This window comes from Porites lutea, chromosome 9 (genome assembly GCF_958299795.1).
Source record: "Porites lutea chromosome 9, jaPorLute2.1, whole genome shotgun sequence".
NCBI classification, from domain to species: Eukaryota; Metazoa; Cnidaria; class Anthozoa; order Scleractinia; family Poritidae; genus Porites; species Porites lutea.
In genome coordinates, this window is record NC_133209.1 from 13290640 (window position 1) to 13300098 (window position 9459).

The window sequence follows — 9459 nt, forward strand, 5'->3', positions numbered from 1 at the left end:
AAAACCAGAAGTATACTAAAACCATAGTTAATTGAGTGGAATGGTTATGAAACCCGTCAGACTCCTTTGTTATATGTTTTTGTGGACCTGAAAGTGCACAACGTTCAAAAGAATTCCTATCATTTTGATTGTAATGACCAATAAAAACGTTGCATTAATTTATTCCGTAACAATTTGCCAACAGAAAACAAAGGATTGTGCACTTTCAGGATGCTTCCAACATAAACTGCAGCACTGTTGTTTTTATCATTGATGTTTGCCGCTTTTCATAACCAGTCTCCTCTAACAACTATGCTAAAACAGACAGTTAACTGCCGATTGATCCCGCCTGATCCGGGGGCCTCACTGACTGCACGGAGACTTTACTGCGCTTTTCACAAACATGCGAACTCTAAAGTTCAAAAGCCACCTTCACAATTGTGTTTATCGCTGCCGTCAATCATAATTACGATCACAAGCAACGAACCTTGAAACAGAGAAACACACAAAACGGATCGAAATCCACAAATCACAAACCATGACCTTTTGAACCCGTGAAGTAAACTTTTGTTTCCTAAGAGGTCCGTTAAGATGATTGACAGCAGCGAAAAACGCGATCGTCGGTTGGCTTCTGAACTTCAGAATTCGCATGTTTGTGAAAAGTGCGATCCTAATTTGCGGTCCACAGTTAGCCTGCGTAGCAGACGTCGAAACGAGTCTATCTTTTTGTCGAGGGTCGAGGGTCGAGGGTTCCATGTCGCGGGCGAGGGTACCATGTCGAGGGTCGAGGGTAACATTTTTTTTTTCCAATTTTTTTTTTTTTTTTTTTGGAAAAGGTAATAATCGATGCAATCAATGTCATTAAAACAAATAAGAAGAATTTCAAAAACAAATGGCGCGTGAACATCTTCTAGTTGTTGGGTGGGGGGTGGGGGGAGGGAGAGGAATAGAGAAAAGCTCCGGAACATCCCAATTTGTTTTCAAAGAATTACGTTTAAAACACCCCGGAAACCCATACCACGAAAAGAGCACGCTACTTGAAAACACTGATTTTAGAAAAAATGTTGTAAACAAAATTTAAAATGTCGTAAAACAAGAATGAGTGCGTTGAATTATGAATTTCTGGTCCAACCAACAAGAAGGAAAAAACTTTTATTGCGTTGTGAAATGTGTCATAAAATTTGTCATAAACGGACAATGTAATCGTTAGAGTCTACCTTTTTGCAGAGCTATTAAAATGCGCGAACTCGCATGGAAATCGCCACCCACTAACGCAGAGGTTTAAAATAGAATAATGCCTTGTAGCGACTTTCGGTGAGGTGAACATCGGCATTTGCCGACGCTTTCCCAGTAAAATACAAATCTTTCTAGGCCACAATCGGTCATATTTATTTGTGAACGTGGACGTGGTGGACGTGAATAGGAAAAAAACATGTCTCCCATTGATCCAATTAATTGTTTAACATTTGACACATTTCTACTAAAGATCTGTTGTTTTGCCAAGTTGGACATGAATAGGAAAAAACGGAGTACTGCGATAATGCCGCCGTTTATCTTGAACCGTGAATAAACATTTTTTATTTCCGAAAAAAAAAATCGACTGTGTTGCAAATTCTGTTTAACTATTTGAAATGTTACAAAGTCACACAAGGCCATTCCTATACAATTTTTCGGCCGGTCGGGCAAGAAAAAATGGCATTGGGTTTTTGGAGTGATTTTTGGTTCTATTTTCCCTGGTATAGAGTACCGAAGTGATGACGTCATAAAAATGAAATTTGTGAAATTATGGGATTTGTTAAGCTATTCTGAAAGAACAACGTCCAAGACGCCTACTCGCCAAAAATTAGCAATTCGGGGCAAATTGTCTCTGAGATATTAGCCCAGTTATGCTGTGACGATTCCATACAAATCCTTCTAAATTTGGCTTGGTTCATAAGATTAGGAACCAGGCAAGATTTAGAAGGATTTGTATGGAGTCATCGGAGCATAACTGGGCTAATATCTCAGAGACAATCTGCCCCAAATTGCTAATTTTTGGCGAGTAGTCGTCTTGGACGTTGTTCTTTCAGAATAGCTTAACAAATCCCATAATTTCACAAATTTCATTTTCTATGACGTCATACTTCGGTACTCTATTTCAATTCAAGCTTTCTCTGTGATCTATTTTTCCGTGGTTTCTGATGTAAATTTACTACTTTTAACATCATGCAAGAAACTGGACAGTGTATTCCAAGTCTGTCTTTTGCGGAATTTTTTTTTCTTTAAATATTCATATAGTGTACACTCTTTTTTTCTTTTTTGAAAGTTCGCATAATCGGTCTGCTTCGACCTGATCGCTGTTCGTGAATAAAAGCTCCCCTTTTCGTGTAAAATAAGAAATAATCGCTGAAGCCGTTAAGAAAGTTTTTGCGCAGACACCTCTGATTTCTGCAGAACATAACGTTGGCAATTAAAGGAGTTTATTATTGCGGCGCGACTCGGGCGATAGCATCAACCATCTAAATTATCACTCTAGCTACGCACCTTAACGTACCAAGGTCACGATTTCCGGTGTCCGTGATTATCGATGACTTGTATTTTAAAGTTTCATGGCGAGTTTCTACTTCATTGAAAGCACGACAATTCGGTCGCATACAGTGGGATAGCTTAAAAAACAAGAATCGGTGAAATATACATATTCAAACTACCCCACTGAACAGCCAAGCAAGGCATAGCCTGCGTAGCATGGCAGTTTTGGTTGGGCGCGCTAAGTAATAAAGGCGGGCGCCGCTCCTGCGCCCGGCTCGACAAAACCGCCATGCTACGCAGGCTAAGCAAGGCAGAGAAGAGGCAGACGTGACTGAAATATAAGCCGCGAAGCAGGGGCACCCAACCACGGTTACCTCCTAAATGCATTGAAAACACTTTTTCGCCCAGGTTTTTCGCTTATCCAGAGTACTTTCAAATCTCTAGAAGAGGGGGGTGAATAGGGGTATGCAAATCCGCCGATCCGCGGTATTTTAAGGCCCGATCCGTCGATCCGACTTAATTTTTGTTCAAATCCGAATCCGTGTCACTTTAAAAAATTGTCGTGGTATATGTAGAAAGTAGCGTTGTAGCATAAAAAAATGAATCACTTAATATAGTTGTTCTGTAATCACAACAGATGCGGGACTTCATGTTTAAAAAGTTTTCGTCCAACAATACAGATTTGACTAATCAAATAGTCTGCAAGCTTGCAAAATGAAAGTATCTGGTATTGCGTAAAATATTTCTTCTAAAAAAGACTTCTCGCTTGTCAGCGAACCGATGCCCTTCAAACTTAATTGGTTAACTGTTTTTCTAGTATCTTTACTTGGTAAATCATGGAAATTTCAGAATGTCAACTTTCCTCAAAGATCCTCAAATTATAGAGCATCAAACTCCCTTCTTTTACCATACATTTATTGTAAATTTTGCTGTGTTTGCCCTCAACCAAGATGGCGACAGAAACCATGAAAAGGTCTATTAAGTTAACGATCAAGACAAGCAATCTAGCTGAAATAGCTTCGAAGAACATAATTTATATCAGTGCATGTCAGTAAACCAAATATAAAACTTACCGAACGTGCTCGCGTAGCTTCACCACACTTCCCTACTGACTGGAATCGACGCAGCGTCGACCTTATTTTTTTGAATAAAGTCATCGCCTTTGGCACCAGCGTGGTAGAAAAAGGCTACACACTCGATAGTTCTAGTTTCCATTTTGCAATTTAGACAATTTACACGAACTCATTCACAGATCTTGTCAGGTCACTTAGCATTAAAAACCGCGATTACCTGAACCATGTGTCACCATGCAGGAATCATGCACAAGGTTGCCTGACGTCATTTTCGTCACGCTGTCTATACTAGAATACATGTATATGCGTCGGGTCACGAGAACGTCTCTTCCGGAAACCTCGGAAGTGGAACTTTAGCCGAAAAAACACCAGCACGTTGACCAAGGCCGACTGAAAATTGATGATCCGATCCACAATCCGAACTTCTAGACTGACAGAATCCGGAAACCGGGCCAAAACTTTCAGCTGACCCGCGATCCACGGTATTTCTCAAATCCACGAATCCGCACGATTTATCGCCGAAATCCACAATCCGTGAGCTCTTTAAGGCCAAATCCGCCGATCCGCGGACCTATTCACCCCCCTCCTAGAAATGCATTCTAAGCGGCGCTATAAAAGTTGTATCTGTTCGGTCTGTCCTAGGGCAACTTGAATCTTTTCGAAATCACTTAGGGCCTCAGTATTATTTTCCCGAAAATTTTAGATGCAATTTAGGTTTGACGAAAGTGAGAATTTTTCTGATTCCTCTCTCCATCGCATTTTCTAATCCGAAAATTTTAGATTTCCTTTTTCTACGAAAAATAGACTAAGTTGGGGACTGAAATGTGAAAAACTAAACTTTAGAAAATCGTAGGGAATTAATTAGATAAGCTACGAAAACTATACATGAATGGAACGGCCATCTAGAAATTTTTAGCCTTCCTCAAGTAACAAAAAATTGTAGGCAATTTTTGCTTCTCCGAACAGATATTTTACAGAAAACAGTCGTTCGGTGCCCCTCCCTAAGCTCTATGACATTTTTTTTAGGCACAACCTGTCTTCCTTCACAGGAAGGGAGAAGGTTCTTTACTTTTAAGCGAATTCGAATGTCCACGTACTATTTTAAATTAAACAACAACAACAACAACATCACATTGTCTTTATGGATGTCCCGGAGCTTTTATCTATTCCACCCCCCACCCAACAACTAGAAGATGTTCACGCGCCATTTGTTTTTGAAATTCTTCTTTTTTGTTTTAATGACATTGATCGCATCAATTATTACCTTTTCCAAAAAAAAAAAATTGGAAAAAAAAATGTTACCCTCGACCCTCGACATGGTACCCTCGCCCTCGACATGGAACCCTCGACACTCGACCCTCGACAAAAAGATAGACTCCGTCGAAACGGGTAGGGGATAGGGTTTTCGTGCTTTTCTCCCTCCCCCTCTCCCTCCCCTTTTTGCGCCTGCCACGCAGGCTACAGAATTCGCACGTTTGTGAAAAGTGCGATCCTAATTTGCGGTCCACAGGCTACAAGAAAACGCACTATTTTTTCCACAAGATGAAAAATTTTCAGTTTAAAGATTTTGCTCACGGTATTTTTCTCTAACTTAAAGGAATAAAATCCTTTGCATTTTGAGACCTAAAAAAGTTAAAAGATTTCTGGCTCGCATGTTGCGTTCACCAGCACGCTCTTCAAACAATGTAAATAGATGAAACGATCGATAACATATTTTTTACCTGATACCAATGTGAGTTGAAAATTCGCTCCAGTTCTGTTTGTCTCAACCAAGACTAACTTTTCTTCATGGAAGATAACTATGCCGCTTTATAACTCGTCCGAAGTTTTTGTGCCAGCTAAACAATATGGAAACACTATTCACAGTGACTCCTTGGATATTAAAAAGACTGAACGTGATGCACTATTATGCCTTTGTTTACTTCTGATCACATCTTCAAGCGAAGTCTCTCTTTCTCAATGCACAACAATTGACCCTTATATTAGTTAAAACCCTATGGTTCATTTATATTAATGCTGTTTTTGCTCCTTACATTGACTGTGTTCGTTCGTATTCAAAACACCTTTATGAAAATAAAGGTCGTATAAGTCATGTGTGTTATGTTTCGAGATAAATGGATTATACGCTTTTTTAAGTTTCCATTTTGCGGTGACTTCAGTTTACGTCTCCATAAAATGGTAAAAGAAATATCAAGAAACATCACGAGAACTGAAAACTTTCAAAGGCATGTTTCTGAAACTCGCTAATGCTGACATCAATATTGCGTGCTTGCTGAATGGGCGAAGGGTGAGGACAAAACATGGACCAGGCGTTCATGGACCCCCATCTTGGACCGGGTCCATGGACCACTTTCATGGACCTGGTCTATGGACCCCCTGTCATGGACCGGGTCCATGGACAGTTTTTTTAAAATAATGAGAAATGAACAAAAACAGAAATGGAGCAACAATAAGATTAAAAACAACAACAACATACAATACGCGATTGATCAGTATTATTCAATGCACGACTTTAACCTCATGCCAAAATGCTGCTTGTTCTTATGAATTGTTTCCTCTGACAGGTGGATTATGCTTTGGTGGAAAACGTTTTGACTGAGCAAATGTGAATTTTTTACTGCTTACAGTGAAACCTGTATTAAGCGGACACCCTTGGGGAATGCTGTAGTGTTCGCTTTAAAATACAGGATGTCCGCCTAATACAGGTTTCGATAGATAAATGTCAAATGAGGTGTCAAATGCCATTCAAATGAACAATGGAAACGTTCAGAATACTCCCCGAGAGACTACGATGATATACGTTTGCATTAATTTCTTTATCAAAGTGGACCATTTGATCATAGTACCATGAACACAGATTGCAACTCAAATTTGAAGAAATCAGGTGAGCGAAACAAGCTCTATTCAAACCAATCGAAAAAGAAAACAATACTGTACTGTGAAACTAATCAAGTCACGTTTTTTAATGTAAAAATCGAAAAATTTGTGGGTGGCAATTCGAGGCAATCTTTTGCATTTCCGGTGTCTGGCATGTTGGGTGGTGAAATTTAATTATTATTGTCTGGTTAATACGGGTTGGCAACAATAGAAATGACCATTTCAGGTATTTTTGAGGTGTCCGCGTCCGCTAAATAGAGGTGTCCGCTAAATAAAGGTTTCAGTGTATTTCATGCTGAGAGGTCACGCTGGGCCCAGCTTGTTAGCGTTTTTAGCAGGATGATTAATTCTCATGGATAGTAATTTGATCATAGTACCATGAACACAGATTGCAACTCAAATTTGAAGAAATCAGGTGAGCGAAACAAGCTCTATACAAACCAATCGAAAAAGAAAACAATACTGTACTGTGAAACTAATCAAGTCACGTTTTTTAATGTAAAATTCGAAAAATTTGTGGGTGGCAATTCGAGGCAATCTTTTGCATTCCGGTGTCTGGCATGTTGGGTGGTGGAATTTAATTATTATTGTCTGGTTAATACGGGTTGGCAACAATAGAAATGACCATTTCAGGTATTTTTTAGGTGTCCGCGTCCGCTAAATAGAGGTGTCCGCTAAATAAAGGTTTCAGTGTATTTCATGCTGAGAGGTCACGCTGGGCCCAGCTTGTTAGCGTTTTTAGCAGGATGATTAATTCTCATGGATAGTAATCTACAGATCCGAATATCGAAGAAGTGGATTGTAGCTTAAACTGAATTTAGCTACATCAACTTTGGACAATTGCGATGTGACTCAGTCATGATTGCTCTAAAAGCAATGAATTCTAAACTTCGGCTTGTTCATAATGCGAGTCTTTGTACGGGAACGCGTTGGCTTTACAGTCTCCTTCTTCGTCGACTGTACATGTGCAAGCAGAGTACGTAAGCACAACTAAATATTTGTGAACAGCATCTTGTCAAATCTTATTTTGCTCTATTTCTGTTTTTGTTCAATTCTTATTAAAATTAAATAAAATAAATAAAATAAAATAAAAATAGATTAAATAAAATTAAATAAACTTAAGAAAAAGTGTCCTTGGACCCGGTCCATGAAATTAGTCCATGGACCTGGCCCAAAGTGGGGGTCCATGGACCCCTGGTCCATGTTCTGTCCTCACCCATGGGCAAAAACACAGAATTGTGATCACAAGATCATGTACAAATTTAATGATAAAAGCTTAGCAAGATACAGATACAAACAAAAGCAAACCCCCTGAAACCTCGACGTGGGCTACACTTGTATGCACTACTCAGTCACCAAACCTTGTCAGTAATAGCTCCTATTTTCCTCAAGTCGCTCTCTGTGAAGCTCCCGGATGGGATGTCCCGGTGAAGCTTTAAACTTGTGTGCGAAATTCTCAGAGTCCCTATTTTTGTCCGTGTCTTCTTTATCCTCAATATCCGAAATTTAGACCTCCAAAGTGGCGTGTGTTGCATTACATAGAAGGAAATATTTCAAGGAAAAGCCAGTCTTCTAACATGGCAAAGTTGTCACGTCCCTCGCTCATGGACGTGCGTAACATCAGGATTCATCTAGCCTGCGTAGCAAGCGTTTCTGTACGGTTTAGGAGAAAAGAACGAGGAACGAGAGTCAAAGACCGCGAGAAAAGTGGCGCAAGTAAAAGAGCGGGGAGGGGGTGGGGAAGAAAGGAAGGAAATGCTTGCAGACAAACCCCGGGATTTTGAAAACCACCCACTTGGTCTGTCACGCCTGAGTTCGCGAACCGACATTTGATGCTGTCATCAACTGCCATAATTGACCAATAAAATGTTTGGCCTTCCGTGGAGCGGAAATGAACTTTAGATCGAGGACGCGTTTGTGAAACCAAAATAATTTTTTTTTTTGTATTTTGGAGCGCGTGGACGGCGTTACTGGTGAAATCTCAAGGAATCCGAACGATCAATGCAGGCTTTGTACATTTGTCTACTTAATCCGTCTAAAAGGAAGGACCGCGAGGGTGAATGAAGTTTTAAAGTTTTAGCTCTTAACCTTTAGAAAGTTGGATTTGAAATGGTAAGATGTGACAAGCATTCAAGTCTAGATCAGCTAGACAGAACGGCTTACCGTTGTCGCCACGGCACAGACAACTCGAGTGCTCTTGTAAAAGCATCCTAGAACAAAGCTAACTCGGCAACTGAAAGTTCGCGTGGAGAACCAAGCAGAAATTTTGCTTGAGTCACAATGCAGGTCGTCCTAGTTGATGTTGCTTCAGTTTAAGGTGCAATCCATTCTTCAAAATTTGTATCTGTAAATCACTATCCGAGAGAATTTAACATCCCGCAAAAAAAAACACTAACGAGCTGGGCCCAGCATAACAAAACATTGCAGGAAACCATCGCATTCCCTGACAAAAGAAAATCGCTTTTAGTTATTCAGATCCAGGACACAAATAAAACGACCTAAAACCCTTATAAAGTCGCAAGAAGAGCTTTGTGTTTCAAAAGCCGTTAAATAAAATGCTCTTGCATTGGAGGGAAAATCTGGCCGACCAGAATAAACAATAACCACAGAGAATTAATATGCGTGTCACGTACCAAACATGACCTCTCAGTATGAAACAAACGTTTGATCGACACATGTCAACATTGTTCGACTAGCCGAGCCAATCAGGCGCTGCGTTCGCTGGCGAACGCAGGTTTTCAAAATCGAGGGGTTTGTCTGCAAGCGTTTCCTTCCTTCCCCTCCCCCTCCCCCTCTTTAACTTTTTGGCTCTCGTTTCATTTCTCGCGCGGTCAAAACTGAAAGTCCCCTTCCTTGGTATTTCTTTGTGCCAAAACCAAACGGAAACGCTTGCTACGCAGGCTAGGATTCATCTGCCATTCATCGGCAACTCGGTACCAGACCCTCGTGTCTTCCCTCCCCCGGAAGACGGTTTTCCGACACAGACGACCGAAAACCGAATTTATGACTAGGCTTGCCGGGC